The sequence below is a fragment of the Diuraphis noxia genome, unplaced genomic scaffold (genome assembly GCF_037042655.1).
Source record: "Diuraphis noxia isolate RWA-SAM2 unplaced genomic scaffold, SU_Dnox_SAM2 contig0001, whole genome shotgun sequence".
NCBI classification, from domain to species: domain Eukaryota; kingdom Metazoa; phylum Arthropoda; class Insecta; order Hemiptera; family Aphididae; genus Diuraphis; species Diuraphis noxia.
In genome coordinates, this window is record NW_028301711.1 from 78,416,492 (window position 1) to 78,431,744 (window position 15,253).

The 15,253-nt window shown below is 38.3% G+C and overlaps 1 pseudogene; it reads right to left on the bottom strand.

Moving 5' to 3' along the window:
* Positions 1 to 15,253, bottom strand: part of LOC149061897 (uncharacterized) — a 105,047-nt pseudogene that overhangs the window by 37,675 nt on the left and 52,119 nt on the right.

A 15,253-nucleotide genomic window follows, 5' to 3' on the forward strand; every position in this document is an offset into this window, starting at 1 on the left:
CCCTCATTTCATTTTCCTTTGGACGCTCAACGGCAATCGACTACGAGTTCTTGAGATGTCACCCGTGTGACCTAAGAGCCAAATTTTGGCATTAGCTGACGATCTGGCGACCGAGGAAACGGTGGACAAAATGCTTGGTAATGTTTTTATTCATATTTATTTATCTAACGCTGGGTGGTCGAACGTTTTGTAGTTGGCGATCCTAAGCACATTTTACTTCGTAATCCAGCACCAATGTAACTCGTATGTAATATATACGTAACATGTATTTTCATAAAAACACCAGGGCATATTTTTACCTATATATTTTATTTTATGTAATACACAAATTATTAATTATTATTAAATGCCGATTCACTAATATACGTACTGCCAAATAATGACAAAATTTCGTTTTTTCGCGAAACGACCAACTCCCAGGATTACCCGCCTTATAACAATTCGTATAAATTCGTAATAAGATCGTATACATTTATTTTATAATAATATTGTGATTTAAAATTTATCCAATTGACATTATAAGGGAAAATTTATATTAACACCGTTTTTGGCGATCCAAAGCACATTTTACTTCGTAATCCAGCACCAATGTAACTCGTATGTAATATATACGTTACATGTATTTTTGAATAATATTATATTATACTATGGAAAAAAATGTGTGGTTTCGATAATTATGTTTCGTATCTTATCGAATATTATTTATTTAGACAAAACGGCAACGTTTTGTATACGATTTAATTCGCATTACATCTATTGAGGTTTTTTCGTATCGGCCGGCAGGATTACTAATAATAGACACCCAAAATCGCAGGCCGCGGGTTATACCACCCTCATCTAACATAAACATTACTAAATAACATATGATATTTAATTATAAACAAAATACTACTGGTATTCATTTGCTGTTTTAAATTGTATAGGTTTTACAACGCATAAAACCAAAACTACCAAATTTCCATTTCACACAAAACGTGAAAAAGATATTTTAAACCAAGTAATGGATATGTATAAAAAATCTTTAGAAGATACAGCCTATAAATACGAAAGAAACACAAGATTTAAAAATCAAATAAACGATATTAAAATTGTAGCAACCCAATCAATAAGTCGTGGACAAGTTATATACACCTTGTGTGGGATGACCGCTACTATAAAACCAGAAGAAATAAAAGTATGTTTTGCCAAACTATTATTATTAAATAATAATAAACAGTATTTAATTATTTTTTTCTCAGATTGGGGTTAATGACTTCTCTATTTTAACAAGTTCACGTAATAAAAAAGATTTACTGTTTCTGGGCCCTGCGGCTTATATAAATCATTGCTGCTCAAACAATACGGAATGGGTGGCTGGACGGGGCGAAGGAATCTGGTGTGCAAAAGCAATTCAACACATACATATTGGTACAGAAATAACAACATATTATGGCGACCATTACTTTGGTCAAAACCAAACATATTGTGAATGTCAATGTCACCCTGACAAAGTCCCAGTAAACGATGGTAAGCATACAAAGTCATTAAACACAGTACTACTAGGTGGAACAGAGTATATCATGTTAATTTCTACTTGCATTATTTAAAATAAATTTATGACAATATTTTTACATAATATTTTTATATTACAGTAGATAGTATGGGTAAACAAGATCAACCAGAAAGCGAAACGCCTGTTGCAATTACTTCAGTCAAACCTGTGAAACAAGGTACCACATTTTTTTAAATTTTACTTTCTATCATGTTAATTTCTGCCCTATTAACCACTTGCATTATTTAAAATAAATTTATGACAATATTTTTACATAATATTTTTATATTGCAGTAGATAGTATGGGTACAGATACTGATACAGAAGAAAGTGAAACCGATTCAGAGAGTATGGATATAGATACAGATACAGAAGATACTGATACTAATTTAGAGAATATGGGTAAACAAGATCAACAAGGTACCACATTTTTTTTGAATTTTACTTTCTATCATGTTAATTTCTGCCCTATTCACCACTTGCATTATTTAAAATAAATTTATGACAATATTTTTACATAATATTTTTATATTACAGTAGAGAGTAAATACACGTCCCATACTGATACTGATACTTTCTATGTTACAGATACACCAATTTTTCACTGCACGTATCCCGGTTGTGCAAGACATTTCAAAAGGGAAGTGTGGTGCTCAAAGCATTTAAATAAACATTTTAAAAATAATGTGTGTCCTACATGCAATAAAAAGCTATCCAGCAAATCATCATTATCCCGCCACGAACAAACGCACAAAGAAAAAAGAAATACATACACATGTGTTACATGCAACGGCACGTTCTATTACAAATCAGATTTAAATTACCACGTAAAAACACGTCATAGTGAAAAAACCTTATATAAATGCAACTTGTGCGACAAAGAATATTCAACTAAAAAACTGTTAACCAACCATCATCAATCTTTCCACTTACAAATAAAGAAATTTCGCTGCCCAAAATGTGGGTTGTTCTTTGGTCTGTCGATTGCATTGCATCGGCATAGAAAAAAGGTAATTTATTATTATTTACTTGAGTAACAAAGTATAACATTTAAATAAATTATTTTTTATAATAATTTCTGTTTCAGAAACATGTTGTGGAGAATTAATTTTTAAAAAATTAAGCATTTGATGACTAATACTACACAGCCTAACAAGAAAGCGAAACGCCAGTTGCAATAAAATTACAACGCATAAGACCAAAACTACCAAATTTCAAAACAAAACGTGAAAAACCAACTCATAAATACGAAAGAAACACAAGATTTAAAAACCAAAAAAATGATATTAAAATACGGAATGTGTGGCTGGACGGGGCGAAAGACTTAGGTGTGCAAAAGCAATTCAACACATACATAAGCGAAACGCCAGTTGCAATAACTTCAGTCAAACCTGTGACACAAGGTACTACATTTTTTTTAAATTTTACTTTCTATCATGTTAATTTCTGCCCTGATTTAGAGAGTATGGATTCAGATACATAAGAAATAACTTTTAAATCGTTGCTCTTCATCGACAAGGTGGTTATTTATCAACAATTTGAAAATACTCTCGTTTTTTCGTTTATTATATATCTCACTGACTTTCTTTCTTAAATTCCAATGTTCATGGAGCATATATTCTTCATCTTCGTCATCGATTGTTAAATGTCGAAGAATAAGCAGTGCAATTAGTTTTTTCTTTCTCTCAAGATGATTCATTGCAATTGCAAAATTATTAATTAATAATTATAATAATATAATAATAATTAATAATAATACTTAAAGGGTAATTGTACGCGACCAACAAATGTTGGGGTACCCGAAGGACCACTCGGTAACGTCCGAGAGCGAAGAGTATAAGACTCTGTTAAGGGGCGTAGGTAGGCAACTAAAGAGCCGTCGCCTTATACTCTCTAGGATAGGCAATATGAAATGCACTACGAACAACGACGACGTGGACAGGAACTAATGTACAATGGAAAGAGGATGTGACAGTTTAGTTATGGGCGGGGGTCTCTGTGGTCGATCCGGTCTGGTGCAATGACCACAGAGCTCACAATAAGTCAGGGACAATACTTAAACTAAACTTAAATTAATGAGGTCTTGAGGTGATTGGCTTGCAATGACGTTGGTCTGGACGGCCTGGGCGGCCTCCCACACACCACGGCGAGTGCTGGCGGTCTTACGCGGGTGTGGACAGCACGATGCTTAGATGAAGATGGCCTCGAGGAACTCGAGGAAGCTGAGGACCTTGTCAACCTGGGTGGCCTCCCACGCAACACGGCTAGTGCTGGCGGTCTTACGCAACGGTGAACAGTCCGAAGTCGTAATCGACGGGTATGCAATATATATGAGTACGTACTAACCTTAAGTAGGAGTCGAAGTAGTGATAGTCACACACGACAAATCGAGTGATGAATAAAATAGTAAAAACAACACCAATGAATTTTACGCCTTACTGGCGAGACAAATATAATGAAATTTCGTATCGCATTGACAACGAATAAACCAAATCTTACAACAATATGAAAATAATAATAATAATTGATGATTGCGCTCAATGCGACTTACAAAAGAAAACACTACATAATTCAGCACGACAAAACAACGCTACAGTAGCGGCTTAGAGAATATCAACATAACCATATACGGCATGAGAAAAAAACACGTAGACACCGAGACGCCAATATTAATAATAATAATAATTAGGGCGTTGGCCGCATAATAATAACAATAATAATAATAATAATTGATAGGAACATATGGTATTTAAGATAATAATCGTACGGCAATAACCGACCATTAATTAAAACACAGAGAACATATAAACAAAGAGAATAAATAATACACAGGTATAATAATTTGACAATTAAAAACACAAAAAGAAGGAGTGGTGTTCGGGGAAGACGGAAAAAAGTGGACAGACCGATAAGAACTTCCACGTTGCCGCGCACCGCTCGCATTAGCATATCGCGATAAAATTTTCAGCGCCAACATCACCGCCCACTTTGAAGGAACTTCAACAAAGAGGCAATGGGCACAGCTTAACAGCTGGCCTAGTCAATATACCAGATGACGTATGGACAGTAGCAACGCGTGATACGCCGTCTTGTCCAGGATGGAGTTGCACAATACGTCCGAGTCGCCAAGACAGAGGGTGTGAGGGTTCCTTTATTAAAACAAGACCTCCAACGTTCAGCGGTTCTCCGTGATCAGACCATTTTGTGCGCAGCTGCAGAGTGGATAAGTACTCATTCTTCCACCTGGTCCAGAAATAACGGTGAAGGTCGGCAACTAAGCGCCAACGTTGCATTTTGGAGAGTGATACATTTTTCAAATCAGGGTCGGGGAGAGAAGTTGAAGGCTCCAGTGTTAAAAAATGGCTTGGTGTCAGCGCCTCTAAGTCCTTAGGATCATTACTTAGGGCACACAAAGGCCGGGAGTTCAGCGTGGCCTCAATTTTGGCAAGCAAAGTGATCAATTCTTCACTTGTGAGTAAGTGTGTTCCAATGGATCGATAGATTAGAGACTTAGTTGACTTTACTCCAGCCTCCCACAGCCCCCCAAAGTGAGGAGATGACGGAGGGTTGAAAAACCAAGTTGTTTGGTGTTTTGCCAAATGGTTGCGCACGCTAGTTTGGTATTTCTCTGAGGCGATGAAGGTATGCAATGGATTTAAGAGGTTCGCAGCGCCAACAAAATTAGTACCATTGTCACTATGGACCTCTTTGATTGGTCCCCGACGAGCAGCAAAGCGAGTGAATGCTAACAGGAAGGTTTCGGTTGAGAGGTCAGAGCTGAGCTCGATGTGCAATGCTTTGGTGACAGTACAGACGAATAAACAAATGTAGGCTGAGTTCCTGGAGGATGGTCGACCACGGGAGCCCTTGACAGCTATCGGTCCAGCATAGTCAACGCCTGTTATAGCAAACGGCTTTATTTGTTGTACTCGGTACTTAGGAAGAGCAGCCATTTTTGGTTGCACCGATTGAGGTCTTGTGCGAAAGCATGGAATACATAGACGCAGTCGGGATCTAATAGCTTGTCTCGCTGACAGAATCCAAAACTCACGTTGTAAATGTGATTGGAGTGTCATAGCTCCAGGATGACTCAATACTTGATGATTGTGATCAATTATCAGTTCCGTTAAACGATGACGAGAAGGCAAAAGTGCTGGATGCTTGTGAATGTACGGAATATCTGCATTGCGCAGCCTACCGCCCACTCTGAGAATACCAACGGGATCGAGAAATAGGTCTAAACGTCGAAATGATCTTGAGTAGGGAACACCATTTGACAGATTTGCAATTTCGACGGCAAAAGTTTGACGTTGAACTAAGAATACCAAAGCGGTGAGCGCACCAGCTCTTTCATCGGCATTTATAACGTTGGTAGTTGGGGCGTCAGACCGTGGCTTGGAAAAACGAAAACAGTACGCGACTACACGAAGGATCTTCTCCAATGAAGATACGCGATTTAACAAATTTATAATCGGAATGTCTACAGCAACGTTGAGAACAGTAGGTGGTCGAGCTTCATGAGAAGGAGGCCCGTCGTAGTCTTCAAGCTCAGTCAAAAGCAATTTTGGCCATTCATCTGGAGGCCTTAACAAGAACGATGGACCAGTCCACCACAATGCGTGATTGAAGAGATCAGATGGAAACAGGCCGCGTGAGGCGCAATCAACGGGATTATCTTTTGTTGGAACGTGGCGCCAGATTGCAGGTGAGCTCAACTTGTGTATCATACTGGTTCGGTTAGCGATAAAGGTGGACCATCGATGAGGGGACGATCGGATCCAAACGAGAGCTGTGGTGGAATCGGTCCAGGCGTGTAATTCATCAATAGTTATACGATCAGTGTACGCATCAGAAACTATACGGAGTAATTTCGCAGCTAAAACGGCACCACATAATTCCAAACGGGGAATTGTGGAACGCTTTATTGGGGCAACTTTCGATTTTCCTGTTATCAGGTGACAATGAACTGATGTTACAGTCGTCACACGGAGATAAATTGCTGCGGCATAGCCCTTTTCAGAGCTATCGGAAAAGGCATGGAGCTGTACAGAAATAGCATGATCATAGGTTATACGACGAGGAATTGTAATGGTTTCAACGAGTTGAATTTCGGACTGATATCGGGCCCACAAAGCTGCAATATCAGGTGGGAGTGGATCGTCCCAATTGACACCGGAAATCCACAGCTGCTGCATGACATGTTTTGTGAAAAAAGTCATGGGAGCTAATAGTCCTAACGGATCAAACACACGGGCAATATCAGAAAGAACAGATCGTTTTGTTGGTTGAGTCGCTGATGGCTGAGCGCGGAAGGAGAAGGTGTCAGCGGATGGGTCCCATTTTAACCCTAGCATTTTCAAATCAGATAGTTCGCCACTGTTGAACAAAATTGATACAGACATTGCACGAGCTTCTGGTGGGACCATTTGTAAAATGTTTACGTTGTTACTGGCCCACTTGCGGAGTTCAAATTGTGCAAGTGCACAGAGATTTATCAGCTGATCTTGACATTTCAGTGCTTCTTCTTCCGAGTTAGCACCAGTTAAAATATCGTCGACAAAAGTGTCGTTGAGCAACACATTTGCAGCTATCGGCCATGTAGCACCGTCGAGTGTGGCAAGATGACGAATAGTTCGCAGCGCTTGAAAAGGTGCGGCTGAAGTCCCATATGTTACTGTGCAAAGCCGATACTCATCAATGGGAACCGAGGGTGAAAAACGCCAAAGGATTCTCAGATAATCTCGATCTGGTGGTTGAACTAAAATTTGGCGATACATCTGCTTGATATCAGCCATAAAGAGATATTTCCAGAGACGAGAACGGAGTAGTACTATCTGGATATCTGGTTGTAACTTTGGACCAGTATACAGACTCTCATTCAAGGAAACGCCAATAGAAGTTTTAGCTGATGCATTGAACACCACACGCAATTTTGTTGTCTTACTGTCAGGTTTTATAACACAATGATGGGGTATATAGTAATTTAATGGATTTTCCCGCTCATTGAATGGTACAAGTTCCATGTGCCCACTTGACAAATAGTCTTGCATAAATTCAACATATTGCTGACGCAGATCGGGTTTTCGAGCTAGACGGAATTCAAGCGCCTTAAACCGTTGAAGAGCATGTGATTTAGAGTCACCTAGCAATGGAAATGGCGTTCGAAAAGGTAGGGTGACCATAAAACGACCGGAACTGGTTCGAGTAGTAGTAGATATGTAGATTTCTTCTGCAGCCTCGTCATCTGGACTGAAGTAGTGAACTACAGGCAGTTCTTCCAGCTCCCAGAAGTTTCTTAAAGTCGCATCAAGGTTGATGGAGGTTGACACACACATTGTGGTCAGTGACAAAGGTGCAGCTGAAGTGGTTGGCCCAAACAAAAACCCAACCAAATATAGTTTTCAATGCAGTGGGCTCACCTACACGACCCGATACGAGACTGTCACACAATATGGATGGCAGAATGTCGGCACCCAAAAGAAAATCTACTTCACCAGGAAGATGATATAACGGATCAGCTAAGGGCAAGTTGTGGATATGTGTCCATTTTCCAGGTTTGATCGAAATTTGTGGAGTCTTGCCTGTGATGTGTGGTACAATCAAAACGTCAACACTTAGGATGGGCGATTGTTTTCCATGAGGCGTCACCATTACAACCGATGCTCCACAAACAGGAGTAGTATTCGTGTTGGCAAACGTGGTTATATTTACAGGTGAAAGACGGCGATTAAGCATGAGAATGTCAGCCGATTTTTGCGTTATGAAACTGGCTTGAGAACCACTGTCTAGGAGGGCTCGAAACGAATGATGACGACCGTCAGCAGCACAGATGTCGAGAAGCACAGTTGATAATAACACCACTTTATGGGGCTGATCCTTTACGACTAACGTGACTGTGCTTGTTGGATCACTGGACTGAACTACCATGAACCCACTAGGTTGAGAAACAGTCGCGGCTGGAGTTGATTCAAAATGCAACAACGTATGGTGTGATCGCTTACACGATTGGCATTTGAATTTTGAAGGACAAGCAGCAGACGAGTGGCCACAGCCGAGACAGTTTATACAGAGACGGTGTGTTTTAGCAAGCTGAAACCTATCAGAAGGACTTTTACTAATAAACAGTTGACATTGTCGAATCGAGTGTGGTTTATTGCAAAGCTGGCATTTACTGATGACAGGTACATTCTTATACGATTCAGTAGGTAGTGTTGTATTGGTGGTCATCACTTTTGGTCGATAAATTGGACGAGAGTGTGATGTATGTGATTTATTAGACTGTTTTTGATTTGAGGTACCAGAGGATAGGTTTGACGAATAATTGCCAGCACGAGCCTCGGCTGAACGAACGTGACTTCTTAAGAAATCTACAAAATCACTCAAGGAAGGTTGATGGCGATCTCCAACTGTGATCTCCCATCGCGCACGAAGGTCATAATCCAGGTGATTCTCAAATATATGAACCAGGATAGGACTCCATTGCCGAGTTACAAAATCTAGGTTATCCAATGCCGCGGTGTGTTCAAGAATGGTCGTAAGAAGAGTTTTTATAGATGATGCGTCGTTACAATTCACTGTTTGAGGTGCTAGTAACGCGTCCAAATGAAGCCGGGCCAAATCTCGCTTATTACCATAACGCGCCCGTAACACCTCCCAAGCTTTATTATAGTTTGCAGACGTTAACGGAAGATGTGCCACCAATGACAGAGCTTCACCTTGTAAAGAAGTTTTTAAAAACTCAAACCGTTCGACGTCAGGTAGATCAGGTGCATGGGACAAAATTGATTTGAATAGATCTTCGAAGCCTTGCCATTCAGTCAGAACTCCAGAAAATGTAGGGAACGTCCGTTTGGGTAGTTGATAATGGGACAAATTGTTTAAGCTTTGGTTTGGTGCACCTTGGGCGGTTGAAGTATCCATGCCAGGAGATAGCGAAAAATGGTATACATCAGCAAAAGCAGCAAGTTCATAATACAAATTGTCAAATTCAGAACTGAATTTCAGACTCTCTTTATTGTCTACGACTTCTGGAGGGGCTAGATTCTTACCAACAGACGTTTCCATTACTTGGAGGTCGTCTTCGGTAGTTCTACGGATGTCATTTAACTCAGACAACATTTTAGAAATTTTGGCATGTTTGCCCGCATTCGAGCGTTCAGATTTATAGTCACCGGCTGCGGCGACAAACGAGGTGATTTTTGCAATAGCACGGACAATCCGCGCTTTTGCATCAGCATATGTCATTGACGATGGAGCGATCATTGTAACAACAAAAATTATGAAGAAAGATATGTAGTTGGATGACAATAAAACAAACTGTTTTAATCGTTCAAATTGTGATGAGACAACTAAACCAAACGAAGTTTAATGACAAATCAACACGTCATCACAGCCAGATACCAAATACAGATTACAGGGACTGTGTACCACTACCTAGGGTCGCGGTTTGCTTTACTAATCCGGCCCGAAGGACCAAAAAATGTACGCGACCAACAAATGTTGGGGTACCCGAAGGACCACTCGGTAACGTCCGAGAGCGAAGAGTATAAGACTCTGTTAAGGGGCGTAGGTAGGCAACTAAAGAGCCGTCGCCTTATACTCTCTAGGATAGGCAATATGAAATGCACTACGAACAACGACGACGTGGACAGGAACTAATGTACAATGGAAAGAGGATGTGACAGTTTAGTTATGGGCGGGGGTCTCTGTGGTCGATCCGGTCTGGTGCAATGACCACAGAGCTCACAATAAGTCAGGGACAATACTTAAACTAAACTTAAATTAATGAGGTCTTGAGGTGATTGGCTTGCAATGACGTTGGTCTGGACGGCCTGGGCGGCCTCCCACACACCACGGCGAGTGCTGGCGGTCTTACGCGGGTGTGGACAGCACGATGCTTAGATGAAGATGGCCTCGAGGAACTCGAGGAAGCTGAGGACCTTGTCAACCTGGGTGGCCTCCCACGCAACACGGCTAGTGCTGGCGGTCTTACGCAACGGTGAACAGTCCGAAGTCGTAATCGACGGGTATGCAATATATATGAGTACGTACTAACCTTAAGTAGGAGTCGAAGTAGTGATAGTCACACACGACAAATCGAGTGATGAATAAAATAGTAAAAACAACACCAATGAATTTTACGCCTTACTGGCGAGACAAATATAATGAAATTTCGTATCGCATTGACAACGAATAAACCAAATCTTACAACAATATGAAAATAATAATAATAATTGATGATTGCGCTCAATGCGACTTACAAAAGAAAACACTACATAATTCAGCACGACAAAACAACGCTACAGTAGCGGCTTAGAGAATATCAACATAACCATATACGGCATGAGAAAAAAACACGTAGACACCGAGACGCCAATATTAATAATAATAATAATTAGGGCGTTGGCCGCATAATAATAACAATAATAATAATAATAATTGATAGGAACATATGGTATTTAAGATAATAATCGTACGGCAATAACCGACCATTAATTAAAACACAGAGAACATATAAACAAAGAGAATAAATAATACACAGGTATAATAATTTGACAATTAAAAACACAAAAAGAAGGAGTGGTGTTCGGGGAAGACGGAAAAAAGTGGACAGACCGATAAGAACTTCCACGTTGCCGCGCACCGCTCGCATTAGCATATCGCGATAAAATTTTCAGCGCCAACAGTAATATTGTATTTACTTAATAAATTATTACAAATACACTACACACTGATCACACTTTCAGTAGTCAGCTGAATTGTTCAACGCGCCACCACTATATTTTATAGGAAAACACTTTTACGCCGCGTAAAACACTTTCACGTCGACGTGATCGGTTTCTGCGGCGCAAAAAACGCGCTCCGAGGAAAACGTACCTTAACGTTCGCACGGGAAGTCGTTGTCGCCGCGATCGACTATACGTGCGCGGAGGGGAGCGCAGTGCTCGCGAAATAATACACGGTTGACAACATAATAGGTACGGTAAAGTGCGTACGAGACTGTCAATACTGTAAAAAATTAATAATGAATCGATTCACCTTAAGGTACGTTTTCCAAGGCGCGACATGTCTCCGCGACCTGTCGCCAATATCTGTTAATAGGAAAATAGTATCAACTGTTTTGCAAGACGCGACAGGCCGCTGTGACTGAACTTTGGGTCGCCGCGACCGACGACACTACTGCTCATAGAGCAGTACCGCGCGACACGTCGTGACGACCCTATGGTCATATTTATCGAATTTGTCTATACAAATTTTTTAGTCAAAATTAGTTTTTTCTCCATCGGAGGATGAAATTCTTATTCAAGAATTACAGGCCAATTCTATTTTGTATGATTTGGCCGATGCTAATTACAAAAACATAATAATGAAGGATAGTATCTGGAAGGAAATATCCCTCAAGATTGGAAAATCTGGTAAATAAAAAATTTCAATTTTTTCGATTATTAAAAGAATTATCAATTTTTATGTAATTACTTGAACGTAATTTGATAATTTAGTAGACGATACAAAAAAGCGCTGGAAGAATATTCGCGATTCATATTCCAGAAATAAGAGAAAGCCGGGAACAGGATCAGCAGCGACAAAAAAAAATAATGGAACTTGGCACCTCACCTTGGTTTTTTGGATCGAGCGAGCGTAAGTGATAAAGAGTATTTAACCCATTTTACCCCGATTTATGCACCTTATTAGATATTATTAATTCATAAAAGTTCAAGAGAGTAACAATGTAATGACATATTGACATAATACAGCAATGCATGGGCATAATAAATGTTGTTTATAAATGTTATCAATATCAAAACACGTTCGACACCATAGTTGATTTAATTTACGAGCGCCTGTCGCTACAGTGATTCGACCTGCAAGAACATGTGTCAGCAGGCAGTGCGTAAAATATTGGTACGTTTGACGTAATAGTCAATTAATGTATATGTACCACAAAGGCTCCTGCGGGGGTGGCGGTTGGCCTTAGATGGTGATAAATAATATATATAATAAATGTTACCCAGATTATCTCCAAATAGAATAACAAAATAAATTTTAACGTGACCTGCAAAGGATCGGGTGACCAGAACAACATATATATAAGAAACTATTTTTGATTGCACCGTCGTGCTATAAATGTATAATAGATTAACAAAGATCAAGTAGATTATAATACAATATATGAGTACTAACTGGTGGGCGCCCAAAAGATTATAATATAATAATAATAATTAATACAAACACTTAGGTAATACCAGTAAATAATAATAGATATGCTAACGTGATTGTTACCACAGCTCAAACATAGATACAATTTTGTGGTACAAATAATAGTCAAATTCAAGGTGTTAACGATACCGGTCCGGCCATCCACCTCACCAACTCCTAGGCTTGGAATGCTTGGACAGTGTACCCACGGGCTGATCAGCAAAAAGGCCAGGTGATTATGTGTGTATAAAGACATACGTCATACAGGTACTACATAATGTATAATGCAGCTGCCGGGCCATGGATCTCCGACTCCGCGTCCGCGTGGTCAAAAACACGTCGTCTGAGGGCGACGTCGCACAAACGGACAACAACGGCACAAGACGGCCAACAACGGCACACAAAAATGGCCAACAACGACGCGGAACGGTGTGGACGTAGCACACACACACGCACCGAGAGCGAGCACGTTGCTCGGGAGAATGAACAGACGACCGATCGACGCTGGACATACGCCGATTTTATATATATCAGAGGGGAGGAGGGGGACGTAGAGCTCGGCGAGCTTATCGAGTATAAAGGTCATTATATTCACGCTGTAATACGAAATTATAACGATAAGCTTAATATATCTCGAACAGTATATTAGCAGCTTTTAAAATATATGAGATGATACTGACGACTTATATACTATAAAAACTGTATGTTTCAAAATATTTATGAATTTCCAAAATTTAAAATAAAAATTGCAATATTATGTCTTAGTTTGTGTTGTTAAAATTAAAAAAAAAATATTTTTTGACAGTTAATTGTGTTAAATGTATAATAGGAGCAAAACTATTTTCAAATTCTGTCAACTTAAAATATTTTAGTAAAATATACATACCTAAAAAGTGATAATCTATCAGACTCCATAACACTATTTTATTTTATTTATCCTATACAAACTTAAAAACAAAACAGTTGTAATCCTATTGGATATAATAATTGATATAAAATTTAAGCATTTAAATGACTATATTGTTATGAAGTACAAAAATAATGTTTTTAAATAATATTTTTAATAATATTTATAGACTCGTCTTCGACATTTCAAGGAAAAAATAAATGCCCACGCTCAAATATACAAAATTAAAAACAAAAACAATTTTAAAGTGTTAAAAATATTTTATTTATATTATTTTAAATTTATAGATCAACTTCCAACGTCACTGAGGTTCAAGAAATGGTTACCACTCACGATCAAGAAAAAAATGACGAAGTTATTAGTGACAGAGAAAATAGTTTATTAACTGAAATACCGCCAACTAAAAAATCTAAATATATACCTGCACAATATCTTCAACGATCAAACGAACGAAATGAATTGATTAAAAAAATATAAGCACGCAATGAGCAACTTTAAACGAGAGAGGAAGAAAAATTAAACGAAATTGACATGTTTTTCAGAGGTTTAGCAATAACAGCTAAAAAATTTCCGAGTAAGGGAAGAATTGAAGCAAAAAAAAAATATTTGCATTAATGACCGAGTTGGAGGAAAAATATTTAGTACAAGAACAACAAATTTTTCAATTGAAGGCACCGGTGCAATAACCAGGTACATCCGATAAATATTATGGAAAATAAACTACAAAAACTAAAATGTTCGTTATGGTTAGGTGCAATAACCAAATACGTCCGGACGTACCTTGCGCATTATCATATATTACCTTTTTTTTTCTCTCGGTGCAAGAACCAGTTACGTTCGGACGTAACTTGTTCTTGCACTAAACGAATACATAGAAGTTTTATTATTTTATTCGGTGCAATAACCAGGTTTTATATGTTTAATAAGTAATGAAATATTTATATAATATGTTAATATGTAAGTTTAGTTTAAAATATTTGCATAAATAAATTACTTTACAATATCATCACTGAGCCCGCGTGTTACTAACTTCATACTGTTGTGATTTCGTGTTATCAGGTTATCTTATAAAATATAACAGCAAAAATTACGAGTGGATCACCGCAGCAGCTAGTTCCACGGTAAATATGCGTGCACCTTATCACAATGTTATCACAGAATACAGATATTATCAATTCAAATAATTTATTTGAACACATTTCCATAGTACACAATGTAGCAATGAAAAAAGAATGTAAGGACTGATTCATCCAAGGTACTTATATTAATTTGTAAAATATTATAGATAATTAATACATTAATATTTTTCATATAACAGAATTTAAAATATGGAAGAGAAATGTTGAAAAAGAAGATCTGTCTTTCTTTGTTGTTCAAAGAGTGGTTGGAAATAAAACATATCATAGCTGGAAATTTTGTTATAATTTAATATTTTATAAATAGAATTCTGTACATTCTGTGTTTAGTTTTTTTAAATTATGTCATACGAATATAATACATTAAACTGGATTTTTTGTAATGATATTCACATTATTATACAGTTCTGTAATATAAATAATCATATATATTTGTAATTAATATATCTGAACAAGATGTGGATTGACAATTATCTTGACACA